Raw genomic sequence first — 18196 nt, 5'->3', positions numbered from 1 at the left:
GAAAGGAACAAAAAAAAACTCTGTCTGTGAAATGACATTTTATAAACTATTCACATATCATCAACAAAAAAATGTAATTGCCCTGTAAATAGGCTGCCATTTGTTCAAATCCAACAACAGATATATTGTCTAAGCAAGCAATTGTATACTGGTCTACAGCAACAGGTAACAAAATGAAACCTCAGCTGCAACAGAAAAAGAGATACCAATTATGATACATAATATTAATACATTAATTATAGCAAGTCATCAAATTTCCAAACCGTCTTACACAGCATTTGCTTGGATCATTCTCAATGTCATATAAAGGCTTTAACTTACGGCTAGATACCCTCTGATGTAAAAATAAGACACAGGACATAAATAAAGTTAACTCCTAAACAATCAGTATTCCTTAAAACAATAGCCACAATTTCAACGCTAGATGTGGTATGATTACATACTTTTTTGTAGATACAAAATGCTCATTTTTATTTATTTGTGACACGATTAATTCCATTTTAATTTCCCGCGAATATATCTGTTCATACGACAAACGAACACCATGTTAGTGTTCATGTGTCGTATGAATAGATATCTTTGCAGGAAATTTAAATGGAATTAAATATGCAAAACATTAAAAACGAGCATTTTGTATCTACAAACATCTATTTTACCAGACCATATTTGGCATTGAAATGTTGGCGATTGCCATAAGGAACACTGATTTTTAATTGGTTAAGTTTATTTTACGAAATATTGTATGAAATTCTCGTTGATTTTGAGTAGTAATGTTAATTTAAAACATGTAATACAGTAAATTGCTAGATTTCGAATGGTACCTTTATTATTACTATTTACGAGTTTCCAAAAATGTATGCATACTTTGTCTTATTGAATTGTGTTTTGATATGTATTTTATGGAAACGTATATGGTACACCCTGATACTGTGATGATGTCAACATTTTATGACGGCATGATATGAAAAAGTAGTCATGTCGTCAAAAATAACTCATCATGTCGACTAAAACAACGATGGCAAGTCATTTTCAAAAGAGCATGACGCCTAAAATTATGTTGATTTGTCGACATAAGATATGTTGTCAAGACGTAAACAATCCGCATGTTGGAATAAGAGCCTAAATTTCTGACAATATTTTATCCTTTAGCCGTTTTGTAAATTTAACTATTTCTGTGTTGTTTACTGTATGACGGCATATATCTTGATGACTTGCCAGTAACAAAATGTTGACATGGCGATATAACTGAAGGAGTCGATATATTTTATGTGAACAAATGGTGTTGTTTAAAAATTATGGAATCGTATATGGTACCCAAATAATATGGTTATGCCGGATTAGATTATATCGACTAAGTGTGAAATAACATGGTATGTCTTCATAGTTTTGGGTTTTAAAATCTGTGTTAGGGTTTCAAAAAATGCTCATCACTTCTTTGTCGCTTCAGATGTAACCTTCATATTTGGTAAGCATGTGTATATGGACAAGACCTTACTATACGCACACAATGTTCGACCCCTTTTACATTGACCTTGAACTTAGGGTCCGCGTTTAGGTTTCAAAATCAGCTTTCAGGTTTCGAAAAATGCTCATAACTTCTATCAAAGCATTTTTTCGCGGGCATATGTCATCCTATAGAGACAGCTCTTCTTTATTCAACTTTAACCATTCCTATAACTCTCAAAACATTTAAATGAAAGTACAAAACACTGTTATTCGTGTCAATGTAATCATTTTGATTCGATAAGTTATTGCCCATAATGTTTGTATGTCTGCACTCAGCAGTCACTAATTGAATTTGTATAAAAAATATAGAAGTACCAAGATGCGCGTACGGTCACATATGTATATATGTAAATGCATACGTACGTACGTACGTACTTATTGAATTTGTATTAAAAAATATAGAAGTATACATACACACGCACGCACGCACGCACGCACGCACGCACGCACGCACGCCCGCCCGCCCGCCCGCACGCACGCCCGCACGCACGCACGCACGCACACACACACACTCACACACACACACACACACACATACATACATACATACATACATACATACATAAATACATACATACAATTGGTCCTTTCAATGCCTATGTCAACAAATTGGCTGCCCAGTGTTTAGCTCACATAAGCACTTAAGTGCTCATGGTAATATTTGATCGACCTGTGTCCGTCGTGAAACTTTGCCCTGTGAACACTAGAGACCGCATTTCTTGTCCAATCTTCATGAATCTTTTTGTTCAGGGCATTTATTCAAATCATACCTCAACCGAGTTCTAAACTGGTCATGTGGGGTCGGAAACAAGGTCACTTGGTAAACAAAATAAAGACCTTGTGAATACTCTAGAAGTCACTTTTACTTTGCTAAAATGTTTGTGTAAATGATATGTCGCTTCTTGAGTTCGAAAATGGTTCTGGTCGGTTGAAAAACATGGCCGACAGGGGGGCGGGGCAGTTTTCCGGACATGGCTATAAAGTTACATTGTAAGTCACATTTTTCCCTATCATGAAACTTAGTCAGAATATTGGTTTTATTGATTTCATGGACGACTTCGAAAATGGTCAAAATCGGTGGGAAAAATGGCTTTTAGGGGGTGGGGCAGTTTTCTCTATATGTATAGTTTGTTTGAAACTGGTTCTGGCTGTCAAAAAACTTGGCCACCGTGGGGTTATTTTCCATATATTTTATGTAGTAAAAGAAGCTTGTGAACACCCTTAAAGACACTTTTTTTGCAAATCATTATGAAACTTTTTTTTCCAGTGTGTGTGTATATATATATATATATATATATATATATATATATATATATATATATATATATATATATATATATATATATATATATATATATATATACACGACCAATGATGTTTAAATTGTACTAGCAAATGTAAAGGCATAGAGAGAAACATTAATAAGAGCATTTGAAGTGGCCTTTTCACAGATGTTGGCATATTTTGAAGTTTGCCATTAAATGCTTTATATTGATAAATGTTAACATTGGATCTTAAAAGCTCCAGTAAAAAATCAAGAATAAAATTTAAAAAAGGAAAAAAAGTAGCCGGTACCAGGGCTCGAACCAGTGACCCCCGGAGTCCTGGAGTTAGTCTGAAGTAAAAACGCATTAGCCCTCTCGGCTAATCCGCCGGGCGTGCGCAGAGTACATATTTTATACATTATATAAACAATCTTCGTAGTTTCGTAAATTTAAACGACAACAACAGAACTCTCCAAATTATTCAATCGTTTCGCGTCGCAACGCTTTATAATTTTTAGGTTTTCAAATCGTCAAAAGATACATATACTGGCTATATTGGACTATGGTAAATGTTCAGTAATACTGTTACCTCACTAATATCATAACTCAAACGAAAATTTGCGAATCTGAAACAACTTTTTCAATTTTATCAATTTACCAAACCGTGAAAAGATCCCTTTAATGATATTTTTTAGTGTGTATAGATAATCAATGCTGTATAAATGATGTAAACATTGTAATAACAGATGAAAATTCTATAATCCTCGCGTTTAAAATCTATGTCTGTTATAAAATGGTATTAAAAAGTTCCCATTCTCTATAAAAGGATTCTTAATTGTTTTTTGTAATTGAAATTTTTCTCAAGTTATCATATTCATATTTGAGGTATTTCTTGGCTCCTGCTATGCTTGGAATGATTCTTTTTTTACACTTGTATTAGTATAGCTTTAAAAATAAAATAACATTATTTATGGTACTAGCAGACTTCGTTAAATATCCAAGAAGAAAAGTTGTCTTATCAATAAATGGAAAAGATTATCCGGGTAACATTTCGTCAATAACTGTTTTAGATATCTGACATTCCCAGAATAAATGCTCTAAAGTTTCATCACTTTGTTTGAATAAAGAACATAATGGATCGTTAGTAATTTTCAATTTATTAAAGAGACTATTTGTTCCAAGTATTCTGTGAGTTATTCTATATTGGAACCACTGCACTTTTACGTCATTGGTTATTAAAATGGTAGCTAAAATATGCAATTCCATTCTTTTTCATTACCTCTGGCATTAAGTTAAGTACACCATTTTGCTTTTTTTGATGGTTGTTCATTATTTTTATTTGTAATGATGTATAGTCTTTTTGCTCCAGATTCTTTTTTCAGTAAAAGTTGTAATAAAGGGGGCAAAAAGGGTTTTATAATTTGTTGGGTGGGACAAGATACTTTTTTTCAAAATCTCATCTATTGCTTTTTTACCCCTGTATAATGAATGGAATTTATGGTCAAATTATACATTTATTTCATCTAAAGGAATAAAGGTTCCATTTTTAAATATATCCCCTATACAATGAATTTCAGCATCAAACCATGACTAAAGGAAAATACTTTTATTTCCTATTAATATGTTTGGATTGTAGAAAAGTGAATAATATAGAAACTCTTCTGTTTTTAAATCCAATTTATTACAATAAAGTGAGAAGCTTTTTAGAACATCTACCCAAAAAGAATTTCAAATTCTATTAACTGTATTTAAAGCGTAATGATAACTGCAATTAAAGAGTTTATACTTATCAAAATACAGTTTTGTGATGTCTATCCAATTGCCACTAAAGGATTGAAGTTTTTGTAGCCAGCGAAGTTTCAATGCTGGAATAAATGCATCCAAAATGATCATTTTTAAACCTCCTTCATTATGTTCTTTAACTATTTTTGTGAACTTTATTTTACTATGCCCATCCCAAATAAAACTGAGAATAGAAGATTTTATTGAATTTAATATGGTAATGGGTGGGTTGGGCAATGATATGAACAGGTGATTGAATAATGACACAATAAGTGTTTTTATAATCACACTTTTGCTAATGTGTTAAAAGTCTTCTTTACCAATTTTTCAGAATGTTTTCCATTTTAACAATTTTTTCATCGTAATTTAATTGTTAACATGTTTGACAGGTCTACATGGAAATGTATTCCAGGCATTTTAAAGCTTTGTTGCATCCAATTTAGTTTCCATTTGGTTTTTATGGTATATGAACTATATTTGTTCTTGCCAATCCATACAACATTTGTTTTATCAAAATTAACATCAAGGCCTGACATATATGCAAAATTATGTATAACAGTAAGTGTCTCATTTAGGGATTGTTCGGTACCGTCTTATAAAATAGTAGTATCATCAGCAAACAGGGACAATTTATGTTCAGTTCCCTGAATGGTTATACCTTTTATATTATTGTTATTTCTCAATACAAGTGACAAAACTTCGGCACAGAGGATAAAAATGTAACATGAGAGGGGATCTCCTTGCCTGCAGCCCCTTTCAATAGGGAAAAATTAAGATAAGTACACACACTGAAAAACGGCTGATTTAGAATCTTTATATAAAACCTCAAACCAACGTTTTATGTCAGGACCGAAATTTAAGAAAGAAAGTGTACTTTGTACAAAGGACCAGGCCAATAATCGTACGCCTTTTCAAAATCAATTAGGAGAAGTAAGACTGGGATCTTGTTTTCTTCAGTATAGTGCATAATGTCATAAATTAACCTAGTATTTTCCCCTATGTATCTCCCTTAAATAAAACCCGTCTGGTGGTTATGAATTAACTTGTCAATAAATAATTTAAATCTGTTAGCTATTACTCCAGAGGCAATTTTATAAACAGTATTGAAAAGAGTAATTCGACGCATTTTTTTATATAAAGCCAAGATTTTTCACCCGTTGGAATACAGGTTATGATACCTTGAGTTTGTGTTATAGATAAATGACCACACTTATAAGCTTCATTTAATCATCTGACAATAAAAGTACCATTTTTTCAAAACATTTGATAAAATTCTGCACTGAAGCCAGAACTGCCTGGGCTTTTATTATTTGACATATTTTTTAAAACAGTTGAAGCTTCCTCTAAAGTTATAATACCATCGATCAAAATGGACTCACTTTGGTTTAATTTTGGGCAATTTATGTCTTTTACATACATGTAGTTATTAAAGTCTTCACTACTGCAATCATTATTTTGTTTATAAAGAGACTGATTATACGATGCTATTGAATTAAGAAAACCGGTTTGGTCAGTTATTTCAATATCATCTTCATTTTTAGTTAATATATTGATGTTGTTATTGCATTATTTTTTTCAAGGCTACAAAAATATCTAGATGGCTTTTCACCTTGTAAAGTCCACTGAAATTTGGATCTTAGCATGTATCCTTTTAAATGTGTGCTCTGAATATTATTTATTTCAGTTTTCAAATTTTCAAGTTCTTGAGAGTTTTCATCTCGGAAGTTTTCTTTCAACTCTTTAATTCTTGTTAATAATTTGCTTTCTATAAGTTTTGTTTCTCTTTTTTATAAGACCCATATGAAATAGATTTGCCCCTTAATTTCATAAGCAGGGTTTTTAGTAAAAGTTGATCACTTATCGTAAACTGTAATTCACTGTCGGGAATATCGTTTATATTTTGATAACTATAAATGGGTAGTGCGTATTGAAGTTTAATATCATCATTTTTTGTTGATTTCCTGTACATACATAATGTCTGACAGTAAAGAATTATTATGTTTCCAAAGACCTGGTTTATGAGGAAAGTTACTAAAGGTTAAGTTTAAAGTAATTATCGAGTGTTGCAAGAACTCTGAAGTGATTAAAAATAGATCCAGCCTAGCCTGTTGTATCGGATTTTATATTTACCAGGTAACAATATTTGTATAAATAAAGTTTAAAAAATATATTATACATTTAGATGGGATAATAATATGAACATTTTTTAATAAATTGTCAGTAGCAAAGAGTTTCCTCTACATGGTCAAAAACGAAAAATTGAGAACGCTTCCCGCGAAATCAAAAAAGGAAGCATTATCAAAAATGTACAATAAGAGAAATAAAACGTTCATATAATTGAACAAGCATTTAAAAAAAGTAAATATGTTATAAAGGTAGATCATACCCTTTAATTCCTACTTATGTACTCTTCTTCAATGAAGAAGAATATCTTGGGTAGAAAAAGTGTTATTTTAATCTGTGTACCTTAGTTTCAGTTTTATTAAACTTGAAAGTGGATACAACAAGGTACATGTAAGGAACAACTCACTAAGAATAATATATTGTAATTATTCATAAGTAATCATCAGGTGTAAGATGTTCTCAAAATTATTGAAAAACAGAAACTAAACTAAAGAAGCTAGCGACAAGGCGATTCAGTCCAAACAAAGACCCGGAAAAACTGCAATAGAGTAAACGTATATGCTCTAAATGTTGAAAAAGTAATATATACTACTTCTTGCATGTGTGTGTGTGTGTGTGTGTGTGTGTGTGTGTGTGTGTGTGTGTGTGTGTGTGTGTGTGTGTGTGTGTGTGTGTGTGTGTGTGTGTGTGTGTGTGTGTGTGTGTGTGTGTGTGTGTGTGTGTGTGTGTGTGTGTGTGTGTGTGTGTGTGTGTGTGTGTGTGTGTGTGTGTGTGTGTGTGTGTGTGTGTGTGTGTGTGTGTGTGTGTGCGCGCGCGCGTGCGTGTGTGTGCGCGCGCGCGCGTGCGTGTGTGTGCGCACGCGTACGTGCATCTGTGCACGTGCGTTGGTGTGTGAGTTAGCGTGCGTATGTGTAAAGTGTGTGTTTTTAAAATGATTACAGCTTATGTGTTTCGAGTCGTTAGTACTCGATTTACACTGTAACCAAAAAAAGGGGGCTGTGTCATATAACAATAACAACAACAACAAAAACAACACCATGGCACCTGTCGACTTAATGAAGCTACAATACTACTCGGTCCATACTAATATGCATACATAAACAATAGACTTATGTTTTACAAATATAATATTGTACAATGGCATATTATGGGTAATTGTTTTATCACGCTATATTACCCATTAGTATATCTAGGCCTCTAAATGAGCAAATATAAAAGTATATATTACTACTACTTGCATGTGTGCGTGTGGATGGGTGTGTAAGTGTGTGTGTGTGCGCGCGCGCAAGCGTGTGTGTGTGTGTTTGTACATGCGTGCGTACGTTGCGTGTGTGAACTTACACCGTATGAGATTGTGTCTAATAACAATAGACATAGATTAAGTTCGATTTTATAAGTATGATATGCTTAACAAAATGCGTATCTTTATCGAATTAGAGAGAAAAAGTACTTAAATTAGGAAATTACAAACAATAAAAAACCAAGAGAACAACAGGATCAAAAAACACACAACACAGATATTAGGGTGGTCTAGTTACAATGTCATGATTAAACTGGTTTGCATACGTATTTCACATACGTGAATATAGACTGTTAATGATATGATATAGCAAAAAAAAACACCGTCAGTTCTAACACGGTGAGCCCTATGTTACCGGCGTCGATTTGTGCTAGCTGAAGCCCTGCTGGCGTACGATAGTGAAGCTACCGCCTTCGGCCATGGTTTGTTGATTCACGTCTGAAAATGTTCGTAATCGATTATCTCAGTGCTCTTTACCTCTGAAGCGTGCATACAGCTTCCCATCGAACGACCACGCTCGCTCCACCGTCTCGGGGTCCTTCACCCTAACGGACGCTAGAACTTCAGCGTTCAATTTTGTCAGGTCTTCATTCAAGAAAATACCGGAACCTTTGAGTAGCTTTGCATTTCGCATTACATCCGATTTTGTTTGGCGCCGTATGAACCTGACGATGACCGGTCGGATCTTCCCTCGGTGATGTTTCCCTATCCTATGCGCTATGTCTATATCCTCCTTTTCAACGCGCAGAACAAGCTTGGAACTTAAAAGGGACGACACCTGTTAAGTCAACGCTATTGAGGACTGAAATTGTTCGTCTCCTTGTAGACCCGTAATTCGCAAATGGTTTCTACGGCTATACTGCTCGTGCTCATTTAAAATTTCTGCAGTACGCTTTTCTGAGTCATTCAGCTTTGTTTTCAGGTCTTGTAGCTCTTTGTCTTTGCTGGTTATTTGACAATGTAACGATTCAATTTCCTTTGTCTGGTCGAATATGTTGCATTCAATGATTTCCAAGTCTTTCTTGGACTTCTGCCCCTTTAAACTTTCGAATATAGACGAGTCTAATGAGCTATTGTCTGTTAACTCGCTCGCAGTAGATGAATGCTGGCGTTTGTTCATGATTTCACAACTAACACGGTATTAACGGGACAGTATTCACAATAAACCCTTAAACACTCGTGTTCACTTTAGCTACTGTCACGGTAAACTATTAACATGTTTATTGATGCGTCACGGAGGCGCCAGACAATGACAATCACAATGACCTTATGTGTGTATACACATATTATGTCAATATCCAGAGTCTTTCTCACACCCCACCGTCAATAGAAAAATACAAAAGCTTGAGAAAAAGCCTTCTAAAAGTCACAAACCTCGTTTTATTTTTTTACATGTCACATCCTGTTCAATAAACTTCACATCACTCACAAATGTTATTTGTGTGCCTCACACGCGTTTTTTTTTAGTTTTTAGAATTACATTTTTAATTGATGCTCACTCAAAACCGGAAGCGGATTGTCTTCATTATGAAACTTAGTCAGAAAATTGGTATTATTGATTTTTTCAGACAAGTTCGAAATTGGTACTGATAGGTGGGGTAAAAATGGCCGCCATGGGGTGGAGCCGTTTTCTCTTTTCGTTTATAATGTAAACACGTAAAAACTCTAGAAGTTGCATTTTTATCCCAATCTTCATGAACTTTGGTCAAAGCGTATGTTTCCTTGATACTTTCGTATTGTAAAATGGTTCTTGTTAATCAGTATCAAAAACCAGGTTGGGTAATTTTCTATTTATGCTTATATTAAAAACTTTGGAAGATCTTAACCTCGACTTGAAGTCAGCCTTTGTTATATAAATGTTCTGAATTATTTGCACACGAGTTTAACTCGTCTTTAATTTTTTTTTCATCTCATTCCCTCAGGTGTGCGACCCAGTGCCTCTTAGCCCTCTTATTTGTGTTACTTGTTTTTGTTGTTTAAGGACATATCACTTTCTGAAATAGTCAGAAGTGGTTAGAGTAATGTCAAATAATAATTCCTCATATTAGCATTCTATATTAAGTTTGGAACAATATGCAGAACTAAAATATCATATACGTCAGTGATACATGAACCAGTTCTAATGAAATCTTTCAAAAAGAGTAAATAATCACATAATTTCACCTTATAAACCACTTTCTTCTTGTGCGTTGTAAGTCCTTATTTATTTATTTTTTGTTCATAAATCCATTGACACCAGCTGGAACCTACACTACTGTAGAAGATAATGTTAGAGTATGATTAAATATAACACACTAGAAACACTGAAAAACAATATCATTTTTGTAAGAAAACAATGTAAACAACTCGAGTCTAAAAATAGTTGGGAAAAGTATGGATGACCAGGATGACAAATATAAATTTGATTGAAACTTTTGGAAACAGTGTAAGATATCAATTTAACAAACACATTGATATATCAATATCTTTATAGTATTAACATACGCTATAAAATTAAAGGGTTTGTATTAACATGATTTCAATATTTATGTATCTTTCATTTTTAAATTATCATTTCTGGCCCACCATACTTTTTAATTTCCCTCACCACTATAGTGGTGGGGACATATTGTTTTTGCGCTGTCTGTTGGTTTGTTTGTTTGTTTGCGTCAAACATTAACATTTGCCATGACTTTTGAAATATTGAAGATAGCAACTTGATATTTGGCATGCATGTGTATCTCATGAAGCTTCACATTTTGAGCGGTGAAAGGTCAAGGTCATCCTTCAAGGTCAAAGGTCAAATATATAGCTTCAAAGCGGCGCAGAAGGGGACAAACACATTTTTGCTCAAGTGTACTATTTTTTTACTCTAGTTGTTTAAATTTTTTCTTGCACAAAGGTATCCCTTTTTCAGTGTTTCTAGTGTGTAATATTTAATAATACTCTAACATTATCTACTACAGTAGTGTAGGTTCCAGCTGGTGTCAACGGATTTATGAACAAAACAAGAAAATAAGGACTTCCAAAGCCCAATAAAAAAGTGGTTTATAAGGTGAAAACATGTTATTATATACTCTTTTAAAAAGATTTCATTAGAACTGGTTTATGTATCACTGAAGCATATGTTATTTTAATTCTGCACATTGTTCCAAACTTCATAATACAATGTTAATATAAGGAATTATTGTTTTACATTACCCCACTCACTTCTGATCATTTCAGAAAGTGATATGTCCTTAACTTTATTTTCATTTGTCTTACTTTTTCTGAATAAATACTGAAGAACAGTTTGAAACTCATTACCTGTTATGTTGTTTTATAAATCATCTTTTTAAATTTGATATTTAGAATTAAAGATTTATAATTTAAATTATCAGCTTCTATGCGAAGATTTGAAGGTCAACTTTTGTTAAATCTAAATTAAGTTTTTATTGAATCGTATATTAATGCTCACCATTATGTATCTGCTTGATACTTCACTGCAGCTATTAAAGTGTTATCTTGAACGCGCTTTCCGGTCTTATAAATGTAAGATGTTTAGTTATCTCTAGTTGAAAGTGTGCATGTTTTGTGTGAGGAACTAATTTGCATATAGCCGAATTAAATACCAAAACTAACCTACTTACATCGATGAGGCGAAGAAAAGAGCGTTTCAATTCTTATACATGCAATTACGATTATCATTCTGCATATGTTTTCAATGGTTTGGCTAAAAGAAATATAATTTGGGATATATATTCGTGCATGAATTTAGTAGGCGCCCCTTTTACAATACGCAGTTTTGACTGTGTGCATGTCGCACATGGCATAATTAAACCAAGTTGTCCAACGCTTGATTTCCTCGTGCGCTTCGTGGAGGCAACTCACTTCATTGAATATTAAAGCCCAGTCAAATGATATACTGTAGCCAATCAGAATAATCTACACTGGTGAAACATAGGGCAATTGTAATTATGTAATAAACTGCAAGAAAAATAAAATGTTATTAAAGTCAATCGTTACTTAAATATTCGCCGTGCATTTTTGTCGTTTTACAATGATGACTGCATATAAAATTGGCGATTAAATGCATAATTCGCTTTCAATAATCCAGTTGAGTATATATATATTTGGTCAGACCATAGACCGATCTAGTCAAAGGGTACGTGTATCATAACTCATATAAAACTATACCGGCTCGTAAACAAATATTTCAAATTTTTGAAAATATTTTGATAAGTAATGTGCGATGTGGAATATGGAAATAAAAGCAAACTACAACCTTACTAGCTTTGAAGACTGTTCATGTTTTGGTATTATTGACACAGCTGAGTAGGTGATTTCGCTTTAGTGCAAATTTTGACGGACAACGAAGAAAGACCGATCACATTAACTAGCCCTAAAATTGATCTACAAATAACCCAATTTTGTGTCACATTTGAATAATTGTCCATTTCCTCAAAAACGAATAATTTGACCATTAAAAAAAATATATCTTATTGCAGTATGAACATTTATTTCAAACATGTACTATATACACTGGAGTTTCAGGAACAGAAAATCAAGTAAGAAAATACAAAATAAACATATCATATATTTGCGACAGTGTTAATATTAAATATAAGATTTACAAAAGTCGTTTTGTTTAATATATTGAAGTTTGAAATAAAATGTTAATAAATCTTTTAAAAGAACCATATTTTAAAAGGAACATTCCCCAATTTACGAGGATTTCATAACTAAATGACCGCCATGTTTTCAAACAATTAGTAACGTTTCATTCATTCTTTTGCAATCTAACAATGAAATGAAGAACATTGTGAATCTGTTTTTGCCAAGTTTGCAATGTCTGTAAATGTGTACAACAATATGAGTGAATTTATTTTAGCAAACAAAATAACAACGTTTAACTACTTCAAGATCAATTCCAATAACAAGAATATCAATTTGTGTTGCTTATCGAAACATTGTTAATAAAACTCGAAACGAAACTTACTTGAACTAAACTAACTTAACAATAAAATTTGCAAAATATAACCAATTTTTAAGAATATATTTGTGCATATGTAATTAGTAACCATCCAATATTTCAGTGAAGGCCAAGAACAAAGAAGTCGCACTTTAATCGAATCAGGAACTGGCAGTTGCTCCCGCTGCATTTCACACACATGTTCTAGGACGGGTATGAAGTCATCTTTACACTCAAACTGCGGTTTCTTTACAAAGTATCTCTCTTGAATACGATCAATGGTTTACAATTCGCAAGGAAGCCGAAATGAAAAACCTCAGTGTCACTAAGACACAAATCTGCAATATAAAAAAGTTGTGAGTCGTTAAACACACGTTTTGCATGTATTAGTTAAAGAGAAATATCTAAACGAATCAATCGAGATTTAAGCTCTCTAAATGCCAATAAAATCCAACGAACACATTAATATTTATTGTTTGCAAATGTTATTTTTACCTTTATACCAAGCATTCCTGATGTAAAAATGGACTGTCTGAGGCCTTGCGTATTTCAAAAGAATATACCAGAAACTAAACATCTGTTCGACGCCGGAAGTCATGAACCAATGTTGCAATGATGTGATGATGTCAAAATTCTATGACGACATGATATGGAAAAGGTGTCATGGCTTAAAAAATAAACTCATCGTGTCGACTAAAACTATGATGGCAAGTCATTTTCACAAGAGCATGACCTCAAAAATTATGTAGATTTGTCGACTTAGATCATGTCGACCAAATATATTTTCGGGAAAAGCCGGAAAAATTTACGTCGAGACTTCAACTTAATGTCGTTATGACGAGTAAAATTAAGGTGGGAAAAGCTACAAAACTATGTCGACATACCATGTTATTTCACAGTAAGTCGGTATAAATTATTCCGGCATGACCACATTATTGGGGTGTACCATATACGTTTCCGTAGTATTTGGATATTTCTTCTAAATAAAATGGACATCTAAGTAAAAAGTATGGAAGCGTATATGGTACACCCGGATGATATGATGTCAACATTCTATGACGGCATGATATGGAAAAGGTGTCATGGCGTAAAAAATAACTCATCGTGTCGACTAAAACTATGATGGCAAGTCATTTTCACAAGAGCATGGCGCCAAAATTATGTTGATTTGTCAACTTAGATCATTTCGACAAATATTTTTTCGGGGAAAGCCGGAAATATTTACATCGAGACTTAATGTCGTTATGGCGAGTAAAATCAAGAGGGAAAAACTTACAAGACTATGACGACATACCATGTTATTTCACAGTAAGTCGATATAAACTAATCCGACATGACCATATCATGGGGTGTATATATTATAATAAATATTTCACTATCAAATGTATATATAACAAGGTATTCAACTTGAAATCACCCGAAAACAGGGCGCATCGCTTTGAACAGCCATTTTTGCAGCGATGTTCACGATCTCGGTCTTATTCAACACAAATGAATTTCCTTTCTGGAAATGTACATGTCTTGCAATATTTTTTACAAATACTGGGTCAACTTTTAAGAAATACCACGCGTGACCCACTTGACATCGATCAGACCGGATCTAAGACTGAAATCTTCACGGAGTAAAGGGCATTTTCCCTGCAAAATTCACGGACCTCGATACCATACTTCAATAAAACGTATGAAAAAAAAATTCTTGCCGTGCTTGCCGTTGCATTATGCATCACAACTAAATGTCTAGCGCCGTTTGAAACCTTTGTTTACATACATTTCAACTAACTGTTATTTTAAACACACGAGTGATTTCATTGGTCCAATGCGAAGGTGTGTCTTTACACCTGAAGATTTCATTCATGAATCCTGTCTGATCGATGTCAAGTAGGTTACACGAATTGTGTATCGTTTTATTTCTTAAAATTTGACCCAGCATGTGTAGAAATATAATAAGATATACACATTTCCAGAAAGGGCATTCAGTTCTGCGTTGAATAAGACCGGGTTCATGAAAATCGCTGCAAAATTGATGAAGTAATAGCTGTTCAAAGCGATGCACCCTGTTTTCGTGTGATTTCGAGTTAAATACCTTGTTATATATATATTTGATGGTATTTTTTTTAAAGAAAAGTTGATTTTTCGTTATAATATGATTATTCATCATTCAAAATGATGTTTTTACTAATTTATATCATAGCCACACGCTAACCACCTGTGGTTAAAATTGCTAACTATTTCAATAACTTGTTTCTTTGTAGGTCCATTTGTATATATTGCTTAGCGCGCCCCCTTTGCGAAATACCATTTTTTTTCAATATTAACAGTTTAATTCCATTTATTGCAATGTAATTCTAGATTGTTCAACGATTCATGGAGTCCTTTAGTTTCTGAGAAAATGACAGCATCATCCGCAAATAGGAGAAGATGGACAATTGATCTAATGTTATTTCTGCGTTTATTCCGTTTTGCAAATTAAATTCTGCATCAATAATAAATTGCAAAAACATTATCGACGTTGTTATTTCTCCTTGTAATAGTCCGAAATTGCTTTTAAAAAGGTCTGAAAGTGATCCCATGGGTTTTACTTGCAATTTGACCTCGCTGTACATAGAGCGGATAAGTGAAATTAATTTGCCTTCGATTCCCGATAAAATCATTGTATGCCATAACTGTCGTCGATTGATGAGGTCGTAGGCCTTCCGGTAATCGACATTCCAGCAGAATAACGGTATCCAGCTAGGGCTGACTGCTGCTCAGACATGTCTTTCTGCCACAGAAAGTTCATAGCCACAATTATAACAGACAAACATTTATATAGGCGGAAGATGTAAACATGGTTTTTACGTTTTACTTCTATATTTAAAAAAATATGTATTTTAACAAATATTTTCATGCACATTGTTTCTATTTTGTATTTAAATATTTACACACATTATTAAGTCTTTACAATTTGTAAGCACTTATACACATGAGAAGGTACATTGGAGGGGCAGTCGCCGCTCTCCCATTGAGACCCTTGTGTGCCAACCTTTAGTTAAATTTGAAACAAAGTTAATGTTTAGTCTGATCAAGGCAATGTATATAAACAATGACTAAATCATAACAAAAATATTCGCATATATAACACATCCCAGAATGGCAATATAATCAGAATTGTTTTACCTTCTAAGTTCTACGTCATTGTTACGTTATTGTTCGTTCGAATGCTCATTCCAAACCCCGACCAGCATGGCACAGGCCAAGTCGCAGACATGAACCAGGTTGATCGTATGGATTCAAAAGTCCATCGAAACGGCGAAGCACAATGCCGACCAGGGAGTCGAAAACCTCAGGTATGTGTTCTGTCGGTAAACAAGGCAGCCACAGTATTTTCCTAATGTATGAGTACGCTTCCTTTCTCGTTGCAAACTCGGTAGCGAGCCCCTTAGCCTAAAATAGAAATATAACAATTAAATGAAATTCGTATCATTTTCCTTTTATTTAGACGACATTAGCAGTATATATATAAATATATTACCGGAAAACACAAACTCAAATGATATGCCTGCACTTGGCGCCAAACAGCCTGCCACCAATGGAATGCACAGCCATGTATCTTGGCGTCCTCTCCAAAAATGTGACGTATGGCCTTCCATATGGCTTTCCCGAAATCCACCACAAACTCCACTTCCTCCACTTCTCGGCACAACAGACGGCCAAATGTATGTGCACAAAAGTAACACATGGCAGTATTAAAAAAATGTGGGCATTACTTACATTTTAAATTACGTTTTAATTCACTTCAAATTTCAAGTCACTAGGAATTTTAATGCTAACCTGCAGAACCTTAACGTAATCGACTGTTCGTCAGCATGACATCAACACAAATACGAGGGGGGGGGGGGTCTGTTTGGCACAGTCGCCTCACGAAAGCGAGCACACCCATCAGGTTTTAGAATTGTTTACCACAACTTGAATATAAACGCAATGTTATACATCTCACAAAGGAAAGTAAAGTAAAGATGATTTACAAGTATTTCGAAATGTAAGATACCGCATACATAAAACATTACATCACCTAATTTTAATTTTCTTAAATTTAATTCAAACCTGAATATAAAAGTATAAGTAATTAATTACAAGCTAAATTAACATTAATTGAATCTTGCGCGGTATACCAGACCTTTTACACCATTATTCGTGTTGTGACAAACATTAAAGAACAACTGATAAATTCTCAAATATATATTTACAAGCTCTGAACAATTTTAATTGGTGTAAAACATCACAGAGAAGACTTTTACTTTGCGCACACCACGCAAATTATAAATCAGTAATAAATAAAAAGAAACGCTTATTTGAAAATAAGAAAATTTGCGAATTAGAGAAATTAAAGCACGCCAACTCTAGGGATTTTTGGAAGCATTTTAAACATAGTAAGAATAGAAAGAGTAACAACATTTCTAATGATGATTTTTATAACATTTCTCGACTCTAAGTAATGATATTTCACAATGTTCAAATGGCGAGGCAGAGCAATTTTGTCGCTCACACAATTTTAATAACTGTGATGTCCCGTTCCCAGAACTTGATACACCACTGACAAAATTTTTAATGCCGTTAGGTTTTTGAAATAACGTAAAGCATGTGGCTATGATAATTTGCTGAATTAGTATTTGGATATTTTAGGATCTCATTTGTGTGATATATTCAATGATATTTTAAACTCGGTGTATTAATATTTTCCTGAATAGTGGACCGAGGGGGTAATTGTGCCTATTCACAAAAAGGGAGATACTGGAAATGCTAGTAACTACCGAGATGTAACAATTGTAAGCTGTTTGTCTAAGCTATTTACCACTGTAATAAACAAGCGGATTGAATCTTTTTGTAATGAAAACAATATTATTTTGGACGCTCAGTTCGGATTTCGGAAAGGGATATCAACCGTTGATGCCGTTTTTGACGTAGCAGCTCGTCTAAGTTATCATACCATGACAAAATTCTTCACAATGGCAATTTATGTAAAAGACCGAGCCAGTCCGATTGAGATAGCTTGATTTTTCTAATCGGCATACCTCGCTTATTATCATTGATTAAGGTAGAGGAAGCTCATCTATAAATAGGACAGCATTTTCTGAGGAAAAGATTAAATAATAGTCTGAAAACGTTAATTTTATATCAGATATATTCAATCAATTATATGTTTATAGATAAATGAAACAACTATGCATTTTCTGTATTGTATTTGACAATTGTCGTGATTTTGTCAATAAATTGCGAACGAAAACGTGTATAATTAACGTTTAACGCGAT

The sequence above is a fragment of the Dreissena polymorpha genome, chromosome 8 (genome assembly GCF_020536995.1).
Source record: "Dreissena polymorpha isolate Duluth1 chromosome 8, UMN_Dpol_1.0, whole genome shotgun sequence".
In the NCBI taxonomy this organism is placed as follows: Eukaryota; Metazoa; Mollusca; class Bivalvia; order Myida; family Dreissenidae; genus Dreissena; species Dreissena polymorpha.
This window is presented reverse-complemented; position numbering follows the sequence as displayed.